At 45.4% G+C, this 14830-nt stretch overlaps 1 pseudogene across 3 annotated transcripts in view; it reads left to right on the top strand.

The window, feature by feature from the left end:
- The first annotated feature begins 596 nt into the window (after positions 1–596).
- LOC308576751 (beta-1,3-galactosyltransferase 1 pseudogene) overlaps positions 597–14830 on the top strand; it is a 154385-nt pseudogene continuing 140151 nt past the window's right edge. For 2 of the 3 annotated variants that reach the window (XR_014013451.1, XR_014013464.1), the window contains exon 1: positions 10523–12411. The product of XR_014013451.1 is annotated as a beta-1,3-galactosyltransferase 1 pseudogene (transcript). Of the gene's footprint in view, positions 831–10522; positions 13254–14830 lie in introns of those variants that run through there. The other variant, XR_014013465.1, reaches the window with a different exon arrangement.

The following is a 14830-nucleotide window of genomic DNA, read 5'->3' as shown; positions in this document are numbered from 1 at the left end:
CCAGGGACAGTCCCAGATTTACAGAAGCCATCCCGGTTTCTGATTTGATCCCGTAATCTCCCGCTTTTCCTTAAGACATCCCTATTTTCATCAGAGAAATGTTGGAGGGTATGGAGTTATGCGACCCCTGAGCCAAGGAGACCGTTAGGTCCAGTCACGGACAACTCTGGGGTTGTGCACTCATCTCGCTCTATAGGCTGAGGGAGCTGGTGTTTGTCCACAGCCAGCTTCCGGGTCATGTGACTAGCATGACTAAGCCGCTTCTGGTGAAACCAGAGCAGCGCACAGAAATGCCATTTGCCTTCCCGCTGGAGTGGTACCTATTTATCTACTTGCGCTTTGACGTGCTTTCAAACTGGTTGGCAGGAGCTGGGACCAAGCAACCGGAGCTCACCCCATCGCAGGGATTCGAACCGCCAACCTTCTGATCGGCAAGCCCTAGGCTCTGTGGTTTAGACCGCAGCGCCACCCGTGTCCCTTTATATAAAATACATTTATATAAAATAAATTTATCCCTTTCATCATGTTCTTGTATTTGGCTTTGGGTTCTGAGGGGCATGTTCTTCTTTTTTGGTGTGTGTGTGTGAGATTCAGCATGGGATTGGCATGCAGGTGGTGAGTCTTTCCAGGTGCTTCAATGATCCTGGAAAAAAGAGTCTCCTGGAAGCAGAGTCCCTGCTCCCTCCCCTCTGTTTTAGCTGGATGACGTAGGCGTTGTCCCTTCCTCTTGTGCCACACCCTCCCCGGGAAAGGTAAATTGCAGCTGACATGCAGCCGGAGTATTCTGTCAAAGGCAGGCGGCAACCTTGAGTGAACAGCACCTCGGGCAGGTAAGTGCTCACCTGAGATGCCGCAAAAGGCACCTCAGAGAAGAGAATGGGAGCGGGGTAGAAAGGGAACCACTAAGAGGTCCCTCTAGGAGGGAGAGAACAAATACCTGGAGCACTGAATGAGATTTCCTTGAAATTGATGATGGCAAAGGTGTTTCATAGAGCAGGCATGTATTTATTTAACCATCTGCTTGGTCACCAACGGTGACAAGGAGATGTATGCAGGTGAGTGAGATGGGGGCTGCTGGGGGCTGAACTCTTGTCTCTCATGTGGCAGCCCCTTGTGGGTTTTTTTCTAAAAAAAAATTATTGAATTATTACAGAAATAGAGAGAACAAACAAACGAAAAAGGAAAAGACAGCCTTTACACCCATACCATACAGAAAGTAAATAAAGTTATTAGAAAACCAAATGAAAAACACAAATGACTGCTGGGGGCTGAGCACTCTGTCTCTCATATGGCAGCCACTTGTGTTTTTATACTGACTGTGGAGGAGACCTAGTCTAAGGTTGCCATATTTCAAACAGTGAAAGTCAGGACACAAAAGTTGCTGAAGTGTTTTTTTTTTTGGGGGGGGGCAAAGTTGTTGAGTTTTTTGAGGGGAAAGTTGTTTGTTGAGTTTTTTGGCAAAATTGCAAAAAACCCAATGTTTTTGAGCTTTTTTAAAGCAAAATCGACAAAAATGGGTTGTCATACGTCTGAATTTTACATTTCTGCCTGGACACTGCTTCCAACTGCAGTATTCCGAGTATGTCTGGGAAATTTCGGACGTATGGCAACCCTGTTCTGGTTGCTAACCACATTTTTACTCAGGTTTGGTACAGATGGGATGAAATGCTTCATTTGTCCCGCTCCCCTCCAAGTAAAAAGCCAGCCTAGCAATTTATGTGTTTATTATGTGACCTAGTAACTTTGGGAGGCTGTTAACTAATTCATGGTGCATAAGAAGCAAATGCAAAGGTACCTGCCCCAAGGAGCTCACAGTGTAAAAGTATGCACAGGGGAAAGCTGCAAATAGATGGAAACTGGGGACCAAGCTAGCCTTTTCCACTCCCTGAAGTGCTGACTGTTGTGTCTTCCTTCTCCCTCTCATGTGCAAAACACAACAGTGCAAACTGCAGGACCCAGAAGGAAGGGGTCTTATGGTGCGGTGATGCCACACGATGGAAGCAGTAAGAAGGGTCAGGTGGTGTGTAGGATTCGGGCAAAGAAATATCAATAGCAACTGGCAGTGCTGATACATTTTAAGAGCATGGTGAGCTAAACAGAGTTGTAGTGTGGGGGGAGGCTGGGGGGCATGACCCTGGCAGCACAATTTTGAGGGGGCACAAACCAGGCATCCCCATTCAGGGATCCCTGTCTCACCTTGCCTGCTGCTGGGGGTCTCTGGGCTCCTAATTCCAGGATGGTCTCATTGTCACATCCCTGGCCCCCTCGCTGAATGGCTGCCTGGCCAGTGCTCACCCACTCCTTGCTTGGACAGTGAGCTGGCACAGGCATAGCCAAAGGGAGGTGGGCAAGGGGTGACCCCAGAGTGGCCTGGTCTGGCACTCCTCTCCACGGGTATCAGGGGAATTTGCCCATCAAGGGCTGCATCGACCAGCTGGGCTCCCCCCTGCACAGGCAGGCAGTGCAGCACAGTCCCACTTGGTGCTGCTGGTGAGGACTGGGCTGGCACAACAGGCTCCGTTCATCCTCCATGGCCCCGGGCACCAGCAAACGCTGCTACACCACTGCAGCTAAAGTCCACTTTGGAAGAACAATAGAGCCTCTTTTCAAAACACTTGCTCCTGTATCTTCATTGTTAAAAAAACACAAACCCTGCCCTTTCCTTTGTTGAATGGTTTACGAGTCTATTTTATTTTAAAGCAATGTCACTGAACCTTTCTTCCTGTAACCTTTTTCAAATGACCACCCTAGCTTTGAACTCCTAGTAATCAGTTTCTTTCTGCTAATCCCTTCCTCATCCCGTTTAACTGTTTTTTTCAATCTATGTTGGAAGGTGCCATAGTTAGTGATCCCTTGAAAGGCAGTGCTAAAAATCGAGGCCCCGAGTGCTCCTTTTATTGCTAAGCGACACACAGGTGTGTAACCTTTCAGATAATCATGTCACGCCTGTTTATTGAGCCATGGATGCATAGAGGCAAGTTCTGAAAGAACTTGGGTTCCTAATATTAGAGGAGGGGAACCAAGTTGTCAGCTATTAATAGGCTCAACATTTTAGAGGGTGTCATTGCTTTCTTATGCCTTTCATGAGAGGCTCGTCCACAAGGGAGTTTAGTGTGGCGCGGCACATGCCTTGATATTTTGGGTGCCGTGCACATGACATTTCCCCCATCCAACTGGCAGCCAATGGATTTTCAACAGGGAAAATCCAAAAATGGAAAGTAAATCCAATACAAAAATTGCATTGTGGGGGTGGGTTTTGGTGGCATTTCTGTGGTCCCATCTATCCCTACACACACACACACACCCTTTCTATTTTGCTTCTGTTGGCCAATAGAAAAGGATGCAGGTTTCTGGAATTTTTAAAATAATTTTTAAAACAGCTCACTTATGCAGAAGAGATGTTCCACAAGGCAGCTGTATTTAATAATAATAATAATAATAATAATAATAATAATAATAATAATAATAATATAAAGTTTGCCCTTGCAGGCACACAAAACAGGGAAGGAAAGGGGGGAAGTGAGTGATTCCACATTGTTCCCTAACTCAGAGGGTGTGAGGCTTGTGCTAGGGAGGGTTTCTGCACATATCAGGGATTCAGCTGTTGGGGACAGCATCCTGGCGGAAATCCCTGAAATGTCCGGGGAAATCTGGACATATGGCAACCTCTATCAGAAGTGGCTCAAAACTCAACAACTTTTGTGTCCGGATTGTCACTTTCTGTTTTTTTTTTTTAATATATATTTATTAAGGTTTTTCAATACAAAAGGCATATTTAGTAAAACAACGTTGGTTATTTAGCATCTTTTCATCATAACTTTGGACTCCCTCACTCTTCCCCCACACACTTGCATCGTTATAGAATTATTTCCAGGCAAATTATCATTTTGTTCATAATCTTTAGATTCAGTCATTAAAATATAGTTAAACTTAAATCTAGTTTAGTGATAGACAATTATTTCAGTTCTGGCATCCCTGTCAACATTCAGCCAAATTACAATATTTTTGTAAATAGGTCTTAAATTTCTTCCAGTCTTCTTCAACTCTCTCTTCTCCCAGATCTCGAATTCTGCCGGTCATCTCAGCTAGTTGCATATAGTCCATCAGCTGCATCTGCCATTCTTCCAGCGTGGGTAGATCTTGAGTCTTCCAATTCTTAGCAATCAGTATCCTTGCTGCCGTTGTTGCATACATAAAAAATGTTCTATCTTTCTTTAACACATTCTGGCCAACAATGCCCAAGAGGAAGGCCTCTGGTTTTTTGGTAAAGGTATACTTAAACACCTTTTTTAACTCGTTATATATCATCTCCCAGAAGGCCTTCACTCTAGGGCAAGTCCACCAGAGGTGAAAGAATGTTCCTTCATTTTCCTTACATTTCCACGGATTGTCACTTTCTGAAATACGTGCAGAGATTTCATTGCGGGGCTCCTGCTCCTACTCTGTTACTAAAATCAGATTTTTCACCATTCTGCTTCAGTGCAAGGTGGGACCACCCAAAACAAGCACAATAGGTGTGCCTGGACCATTTCTCCATATTCAGCAGAAAGCTGCAGCAATGGAAGGGAAATACGATGAGGCCTGATGGGGCAGGTGGTTGTCGGCTTAGATTTGTTGTCCAGCTGTTGCTTCTTCTGCAGTAAAGGCAAGTCAGCTAGCTCAAGTTGTACTGGAGCCAGGATTGAAGTGTGGAAAAGGGCAAAGGCAGCAAAAAAAATCTCAGCAAAATGCTCTCAAGTAATTAAGACCTATAAGGAAATCGTTTATCAAAAACTATATTTAACAATAGGGTGAACAAGTTTCTAAAGCAAAAGGAGATCCTTTTAAACAAATAACATGAAGAACAGAACTAGAGAAGGGGAACGTATGAATCACTGTGAATCTGAAAGCAATACAGGCACACCTATTGGTCCATGGCGGCCCATGAGATAAAATCTAAAGAGCGACAGCAGCCAAGCTCCTTTATTAAGATGGATTGAAAGTAATGAGCAAGCTTCTAAGTTCATCAGAATTCTTGTTCAGGGTGGACGTTAACCAAAAAGAAAAGGGAAAGGGTGTGTGTGTGTGACTGAACTGTTACTAGACCAGCGGCAGATTTAGAGGTTCAGCCACCCTGGGCATGGAGCCTCGAGAAGCAGGGGACACCAAACTGGCATCACACAGGGCACCGCAGAAATTTGAGACCCCCAAATCTACCACTGACTAGGCAATAGTCCTAAAAGGGAACAGAGGATGTTTTCTTCACACTTGATTTGGTTAGACTGTGCACCTTGCAAAATGGCCTCAGAGGTTGCAGTAGAATACTAGTCTCAGAGAACTGTAGAGGTGGAAGGGATCATGACTGCTTTCCCTTTGGAATAATAAAAGCCTACAGTTCCTGAGATCCAGCTTAATGGGAAAGAAGAATGGAGCAAGATGGTAACTCTGAGGTACCTCCCAGCCCTATCGTTGGCCAGTCCAGCAATGTGAATTGAACCAGAAGTCAGATACCAGAGAATCTAGGGCTCCTGTTGCCCATATAAACCTCCTGGCTGATTATTCTGGGCAGCCCAAAGTGAAGCATATGGTAGCCAGTTTGCCCTCACATGGCCTGAATATGAAGGGCCAGGAGGGTTTACTGAATGCATCTTGGACCAAGACCCCTTCTCCACATCTTCTCTTCTCTCTCCTCTGCCCAGGTGGGTGGGTGCCAGGCTAGATGATCAATGCCACGGGTCAGATCACAGGCCACGCCAAACACGTATAGCGCAAAAGGGGCAAATGAAAGGGGGAAAGCTTTGGGCAAGAAGAGAGTGATGAACCATGCCTACCTGCCCTTTCCCCCAAAAAGCTACCATCGCCCAGCTGCTTTTTTATGGTAGCTTCTGGGTCCCAACCAGAGCCCAACCAGAGGAAAAGCAGGTCAAGGAAAGTGGTGTTTGGGGAAATGATGTTGACCAGGAAAAGCAACAGGTGTCAAGTGAGAGGATACAGGCAGTTTCGTGCAGCCAGTGGGTGGGGATGCTGAACCAGTCTCAAGGTTGTGGGTTTGAGCCCCACGCTGGGCAAAAAGATTCCTGCATTGAGGAGTTGGACTAGATGACCCTTGTGGTCCCTTCCAGCTCCATGACTCTATTATTTTAACTGGACCACATGGAAATGCCTGTACCTGTTTGGTTTTACATGCAACAGTTTTAATATCCTCCCCCAAATCTCAGCCAGGGACTCTTTGCTTCCTCTATAGCTGATGCTCTTAAATAGTGGGATAGATGCATACCCTCCCTTCAGGACAAATATAATTCCAGAGTGAGACAGGATCCTTCCCTTACCAACTAGGACATTTGAAGGTTAAAGGCCCTCTAGTGGAGGATCCCCTTTGGTTTATATTGGGTTTACTAGGGATGGCTACTCTCCTGGCTTGACCAATCTGGGAAGAGCAGTCACTTGGTTCCAATGGTGTTTCCCTGGGTGCAGTTCTAAGAGGAGTCACAAATGTGTAGGAATCCTCATTTGCAGCAGTAGAGTCAAGGTTCTTAGCAGGCACCTCTGCCTGCAACATACTTAAACAGAGCTGCAGTGGTTTGGAGAAGCCAAGAAGAAGAAGAAGCCAAGTGTTATTCCCCCCATCCCCTCGCCTATTTTGTTGTTGCCTTGGCTCTTCTTCAAGGTGCCTGTCCACTTGAGTTCCTGTGGGTTCTGAGGCAAAGTGGCATAGCCTCCCCTCTCCCGAGGTCATCAATTCCTGTGTCCCCTGGTTGGTCTTCTACGTCCCTGGAGCTGTGCCGTGATTGGTGCTCGCGTTAGTTAGACTCCTGTCCTCCAATGCAGATGGAGAGGAGAGCAGCCCATTGATTTCAAAGGGAATGTTCCAACGGGTACCAGACCTTTTGTAGCTTTACCCCAACAAGGTAGGGGGAGGGAGCACATTCTGAGCAAGCATAACTCCGTGGCCACGCTCTGCTCCAACCCCACCATGTCTCCACCTCCACCCCTTTGAGCCACCAACATAGGGGCTCCACCAGCACAACGATGGTAGAACCACTGCGTTAATACATTTTCAGGCTCTGCCGGTGCCAGTGGAATTAAGAATGGTACTATTCCCAATCAGAAGGTGTATGTCAAGAGAACAATTGTACAAGAAGAGATCTTGGGTTATGTCCCTCCATCTCCAGATGGCTCTTTCATCTATAATAATAATAATAATATTAATAATTTATTATTTATACCCCACGCATATTAAAAACACGATAAAACATCAAACATTAAAAACTTCCCTAAACAGGGCTGCCTTCAAATGTCTTCTAAATAAGTCAGATAGTTGTTTATTTCCTTGACATCTGATGGGAGGGCTTTCTACAGGGCGGGCTCCACTACCAAGAAGGCCCTCTCCCTGGTTCCCTGTAGCTTCACTTATCGAAGTGAGGGAACCGCCAGAAGGCCCTTGGCGCTGGACCTCAGTGTCTGGGCTGAATGATGGGGGTGGAGACGCTACTTCAGGTATACTGGGCCGAGGCCGTTTAGGGCTTCAAAGGTCAGCACCAACACTTTGAATTGTGCTCGGAGGGGGGCATTCCATGTTTGTGCAGAGGAACAGAACCGGATAGGCACCAGTTCCAGTTTATTTAAAGTCCCCTCTGGGCTTCCTTTCCTCTTGCCCTGCCATGCGTAGACCTATTACGTAGACCTATTATGTCCTGTAAGTGACATTGGCAGTGATCCACTGTACACAATTTCTGCGTAACCATGACTGATTTGTGGTTTTCATTCATTCTTAAATTCTTCATCACCAAATTCCAGACCTTTACCCTATAGGTGTCTTTCTCTTCCTTGGGTAAACACCTATGACGATGTTATCTTGGGCTGGTCACTTTCCTCCAGGGTCATTCATTTTCCTTGAGGAAATACCAGACCGCTGCTATTGTGATTGCAGCTTGCCATCGGCAGGCAAAGTGCTTATTAATGGAGACTGAGTAAGTGACGGGAAAAAGAAGAAAAGGATCTGTCCCCACCTGACCTTCTGCTGGAATCTTGGTTTCCTGTAACTGCAGGGCAGGAGAGGTCAAAGATTCTGCAGCTGCTTCAGCTTCTCTGGTGTTCCAGGATCCTGGCTCAGAACTCCAGGATCCTGTGGTTGCTGAGTCAGTCGTTGCACTATGAACATTGCACTTACTGTTTAGCGAAAAGGTATTACGGCAGCAGTGCAACAGACCTTTTATATTTATCTTTATCTCAGTAGTATAAGATAAAGCTACTGGACGTGATAAGAGAACAAAGAGAACAAATATTAATATTGGTGCACGCACTCAGCTTTTCACATTCCAGAGTCACCTTGGCCCAGGTTAAATTTGAGATTTGTACTCGTTGAACCCTTCAGTAAATTTTGTCATGTAAATTAATTTACTTATGCTTGCAAATACTCTTAATTAGCCACTGAAGGGCAAAAGGGCATATTCTTTTGTTATCAGGGCTTTGTAGTTAATAGTTCCCCTCTGCTTTTTTAAAATTTCCCCAGAGACTCCCCAAAATACATTATGGAAACCTGTATTCCCATACATACACCACGGTTGCCGGAAGGAGACATGCAAGGCACCATCCAACCAACTTAGGGACTCCACTTAGGATTTGTATAGGGTTTACTCTTTAGCCTTTTCTTCTCCTGAAGATATCCCACAATGCAGTGGAGGTTTAGGATCAGAGTTTTCCTTCTCCTAGATGGGCTGCCTGTCTTCACATGCAAGGAAAGTACTTAAGTCACCGAGGGTTTGAGACCCATCAACAACCCTCACCTGGTTTAGCCAGCAATCAAAGTATTTTCCTGGGGTGTGGCTGCTGTCATAGAATCATAGAATCATAGAGTTGGAAGAGACCACAAGGGCCATCGAGTCCAACCCCCTGCCAAGCAGGTACACTCTGTGAGGTGAGTGGGGCTGAGAGACTTCAAAGAAGTGTGACTAGCCCAAGGTCACCCAGCAGCTGCATGTGGAGGAGCGGAGATGCGAACCCGGTTCACCAGATTACGAGACTACCGCTCTTAACCACTACACCACACTGGCTGTCGCAGGCTGATAGCTTCTAGGAACCCACCCTGAATGCAAGGTGGGGACCAATGGTGGATAAACTATTCCAGAAGGAGCATGACATGGTACTACCCCTGCCCTAACAACTCATACATCCAACTTATACACATCTGTAAAACACATTATTATTATTAAGTGATATTATTAAGTTAGTATAAACCTTTGGAATTGATCTTTGGTTTTCTGGAAAACTCTTAAATGAAATGAAGCACCACCAGTCTCCCACAAAGGTATCTTTGTTCTTTGTTCTTCTCAGCCTTCATTTGTGAGTCAAATTTTCCATAACGGCAATATGCCATACTCTCTTGTACAACTGCGGTTTATAGCTTAACCAACAACAACATACCCAAAACAGAGCTCCTTCTTCCTATAAATTTCAACAACATTATGGTTGTGTTCAACAAAGTTCAACATAGAGTATATCCACTGAAATGAATGGGCCTAAGATAGTTGCGTCCATTAATTTAAATGAGTCTACTCTGAGTATTACTAAGGTTGGATCCAACCCATCCTCTGAGAGAGACACAAAAGCTGTCATGAGATTCTGAGATAGAATTTAGCAATCATTAAACAATTCCACCAAACGTTTATAAAGTCTGCCATTTTAGCATCACATGTACACCATGTAAGCTATTCCTGTTTCAGAAGAATAACTTAGCGCTCTAAACGTGTTGAGACTACCTGTATTTGCCTCCTTCACCTGCTGAATTTTTGTCTGTGCTGCTGCTCTTTCGGTGCATTCTAACTTTTTTATGGCCTAATTTGGAAATACAGGGAGGAATTCCATGTAGCACAATGGCAATTGTTCCATCAGTGCAAGCTTTTCAGCTTTTCAGCTTACCAGACACCCTGGCACACACCGAGCTGGGCACTTTACCCAGAACTTGTGTTTCCTTTTGGAAGTGAGCCTATGATGGAGAGGGCCGGAGCATAATCACCTCAATAAGTTATTGTTTCTCCCGTAGCCACAGCTGTGGATCCCAGCAGAAATCAAACATCATGCTTTGCCTCTGTGCCTTTCCAGCCTGCAGCTTTCCCTCTAGTTCACACCACAGTCCCCAAAACGTTAATTTTGTCTTTCTAACTGGGGGAGGGGCCCCACCCATTTGCTGTCTCAGACAGAGCCCCTTCCCTTTGTTTTCCTTTAATGGCTCATCACCCAGGTGATTACCTCATCAGGAAGCTGGTCTGGCTTCTAGTTTAACACTTACTGGATCCAGGAGTTCAGGAGTCTGGCACCCATAAACTCATATAACACTTTATTTGGATTCCAATGGATCTGTAAATAGATGGGTTGAGTGAATAATGCCAATCCCTGAGAGTGCATATTTTCCTTCCAGAAACAGATTGCTAGGGCAAGAAGGCAGGTGTTATGAGCAGGGTTTGAGTGTGTCTGCAGTTGGCAGACTGATTCTCCGTGCGCCCAGCCTGGTCCCCAAAGCTCCACTTGTGTGTGTGTGTGTGTGTGTGTGCGCGCACACACACACACACACACACAGAGAGAGAGAGAGAGAGAGAGAGAGAGAGAGAACAGAATTCACCTCCCTTTCACTGGGCTTCTCTTTTGCAGGTTGTCATTGGAAACAGGACAGAGCTGGCCAGGATCTCTCCCCCGCTCACATACAGTCTGCAAGTGCCCTCCTCCTGCCCACCAAAAGTATGGAAGGTGCCAGGAAGATGTTCATGACCCAGCTGCAGAATTTGCCCACCGTGGTCCTCTTCATTTCCTGCTCTGCTTTCCTTTTCCTACTTGTTGCGAAGAACGAATGGGAGTCTCTCGAGACGCTTTCCTCACCGCCCGACATCAAGGTCAATGGTGGTCCAGATTCCGCAGGCGATCGTAAAAGTGCCATGGTATTTGAATGGGAATCTGCAGTGGAGAGGACAAAGGAGACCAAGCCCTCTGGTCTTATTTCACCACCACAACCAAAGGCCAAGCGGCATCCCTTAGAGGTTGTCTATTCCACTGATTATAAGTTCCTTCTCAACGAGCCAAAGAAATGCCAGGAGAGGAGCCCTTTCTTGATCCTGCTGGTGATAACAGAGCCCCAGGATTTTGCCACAAGGCAGGCCATCCGGCAGACGTGGGGCAATGAGAGCTCAGTGCCTGGGGCTTCCATTCTTCGTCTCTTTCTGACGGGTGTCCACCCAAAATTTGGATATCCTCTCCAGGCCCTATTGGAAGAGGAGAGTTCCATCCACAGAGACATTATTCAGCAGGACTTCCTGGATACCTACAACAACCTTACCCTGAAGACTTTGATGGGCATGGAGTGGATAAGCAAGTTCTGCCCCAATGCCACCTACGTGGTGAAGGCAGACAGTGACATCTTTCTCAATGTGAACTACATGGTGTCCCAGCTGCTGCAGCCTCACCTGCCACCCAAGAAGAACTACATGACAGGGTACATCTACTGGAAAACAAAGCCACTGCGTGACAAGGCCTACAAGTGGTATGTGCCACGGGCGGTGTACCCCAATGAGACCTACCCGCCCTACTGCGCAGGCCCAGGGTATGTGCTCTCTGGGGATCTGGCCAAGAAGATCTACCAGGTAGCAAAGACCATCAGGGTCATTAACATGGAAGATGCCTTCATGGGAATCTGCCTGTATGAGCTGGGTATCAGTGTGACAGAAAGCCCCTGGGGTCTCTTCAACGTGTACAAAGTCAAGTATGAGAAGTGCAAGTTCTCCAAGGTGGTGGTGGTGCATCACTACGGGCCAGAGGAGCTGCTGCAGATTTGGCCTGGCTTTCGGGACCAGAACCAGACTTGCAAGAGTTAAAAGGGAGGGAGGTGAACAGACACACAGCTTCTTGTGGAGAAGTTGGCATAGAGGACTGGCAACATGTGGGCATGTTCCTGTATAATGGACAAATCCATGCCAACAAATTGCAATGAGGAAAGGGAAGGATGGCTCAGAGAAGAAGGGACATTCTGTGCTTGTCAAAATCGGTATTTATGCCCTCAGAAGCGAGCTGGCCCCACATAACATGCTCATCATGCCGTGTGGTTCGTTGCCATTCATACGGCTCTCCTCCCCGTAGAATCTCTGCAGCTGCCCATAGAGACTTGTTTGGTCTGCTCTGAACTGACCACTGTGCTACTAATGTGCCAAATTGACAACCTCAGAGTTTTGAGATCATCACAGCCACCACCTCACCTACTGGAAGAGAGTAACCCTCAAGCCATGCTTAGGATTGGCACTAGGCATAGGGTTGCCATATATCCAGGAATTCCCGGAAATTTCCCCCTTTTGGGGTCCTACATGCCCATCTAGGGGGAGTTTTATATTTTAAAGCAATTGTTCCGGATTTTGGGTTTTTAAATATATATAATTTTTTTGTGTGCAAGCAGTTCTGTATGTTACCTCTTGAAATATGGCAACTAAAACAATTTTTGTGTCTGCAAACCCTACACTAGGGCAATGCAGAGTTCACCTGTTCCAACATGTTAAAATGCAACCTGGTCATCTTCAGAATAATTTAAAGCAGATCAGTAGACGTTTCCTTCACAGTAGGAAGCCATACTCCACATAGGACCTGCCTCTTTGGGTTGTTGCCAGTTGTGCAAAAGACTTACTTGTCACTTTCTGCTGCTTTTTCATATATATAAATATATATATATATGCACACACACATACACTGTGTGTTTTCAAAGAGCTTCTCCAAAGACACAACACAGCATTATTTATACATGAATCACCATAAAGACGTTAACCCAGCCATTCCCTGTTCTCTTTGAAGGATGAGATAAGGTTGAAAAGGTGTATCCTCAACCAGGGAAAAGCATTCAGAAAAAGCACCGTATTTTTCACTCTATAAGACGCACCAGACCATAAGACGCACCTAGTTTTTGGAGGAGGAAGAACTGGGAATGCCCAGAACCCCCCCCAACCCTAAAACACCTGCACCCCGCAAAACAAATAAAAAACATTAGAAAGCAGGCAGCACATATCAGCCAACCCTCCCCTAAGCCAAAAGAGCCTAGTTCACCATTAAAAATTGGTAGGGGCAGGAGGGGTTTGATGGGCCTTGTAGTGCCCTTGGAGCTACGCTGGGGGTCCCAAGAACAGACTTTTTACTGAACACCTTTTTCACTTGTCTTATAATGTTGGTCGGAGACTTAAATGCCTGTGTAAGGAAAACCCCATTGTTCCCTATTTAATTCATATAATCTATGTCTTTTGTTTTATTATGATTTTATTAAACTGATTTCTTTATATATCTGTATTATTATTTTTTAGTATTGTTTGTGTTTCTTTAGTGTAAGTTGCTTTGCGGGCCACTAAGTGGGAGAAAAGTAGTGTCTAAAATAATGCTGTGGTTACGATGATACAATCTGAGAAGTGCTTTATTAGCTCTTAATATATAAGAAAGCCACTTGCCAGGTTTCTCGTATACCCTGAGGCCACCCCAGAATAGACTCCGGGTGGGAATATGTTCCAGGTCACGGATATAATGAAATTGTCAGTCTCCAACAACATTTTCATTTACTGAAACTTCTTTTGGCTTCTGCCAGTTATTGGTGTTGCCCAAAAAACCCATAACACACGTTGCTGATTTTTGTTAATAAGAACCCAAATGAACCTTTTGGGAGGAAAATGATGAGAAAGCTCATCAGAAACAGCTGTGAACTGCATTTACAGCATGCCATGGCAGCGTGGGTGTCAAGTAGACCTCTAACATATATTTTGGGCCTGTAAAGCGGCAGCCCTGTCTTCTACTGTGCCCCTGGGATCAGTTTCACCAGCCTTTCACCGACGGTTCCTCCATGCAGTCTATTATGCACAAGGAACTCTGGGGTTGGTTGTTCTTGAGAAAGCATGTCTCACAGGCAAGCACAAATCTCTCTGTATCTCAAGCTTCAGGTCCTCATTTAACTGCACCATCTCTCTCCGTTCTGCTGCACTGCCTGGAGTTGCCTTCTGGAAGGTCTCCCCATCCTTGGAAGATGCCACACTGCCCAAATTGGCCTGGGAAAGGTTGCCCCAGCCTGTGCAGCACTGAGAGATGCCAACAAAAGCTTACAGATAAACATAAGGACAGCTGAAAACATGGGGTGGGGGGGATAACCACAATAATTAAAAGACAATCCAACACTGATAGAATTAAAACATTGTTGTTGAGCCTCTTAACCGAAGCATCATATTTTAGGCCCTAGCAAGGGCCATCCATGCCAACAAAATCATAAAAGAAATGATTACAAAATAATAATAACATTATATAATAATAATTTATTATTTATACCCCGCCCATCTGACTGGGTTTCCCCAGCCACTCTGGGCGGCTCTCAAAGGAATATTAAAAACACAATAAAACATCAGACATTAAAAACTTCCCTAAACAGGGAAATACACAGTAAAAATGTCAGAATTCTCAGTTCAGCAAAACTTTTATTTGGTACAAACCCAAATACTACCCAAGTGGCAAGTGTTTAAGTTCTCCAGGCAAGATTTCACATAAGGTATTTGGGGTGGGGGGTGGAGAACAAGGAAAATAATAAATACAAAAATTACAGCAACCAGCTACAAGAATTTCTAAATAGGCCAGTGCAAATCTGCTGCTACAGAACAAACAGAGCCACCTTTTTGAATATCCTTTTCCTGTTGGCAGGTGAAAATGCAAGGTTTTTGGTGTTGTTGACTGGATTGGTAGCCTGGTGCAAGCAAAATGTAAGCCAGGTGTTTGGGACTCCTCCAGTCCCACTTTTACTGTGGAGGGAGAGATGGAGCAGCATATTGTTTTTTTAAAAAAATAATGTTTATTAAAGTTT

Source organism: Podarcis bocagei (assembly GCF_964188305.1).
Source record: "Podarcis bocagei genome assembly, chromosome: 17".
Lineage (NCBI taxonomy): Eukaryota > Metazoa > Chordata > Lepidosauria > Squamata > Lacertidae > Podarcis > Podarcis bocagei.
This window is presented reverse-complemented; position numbering and strand designations above follow the sequence as displayed.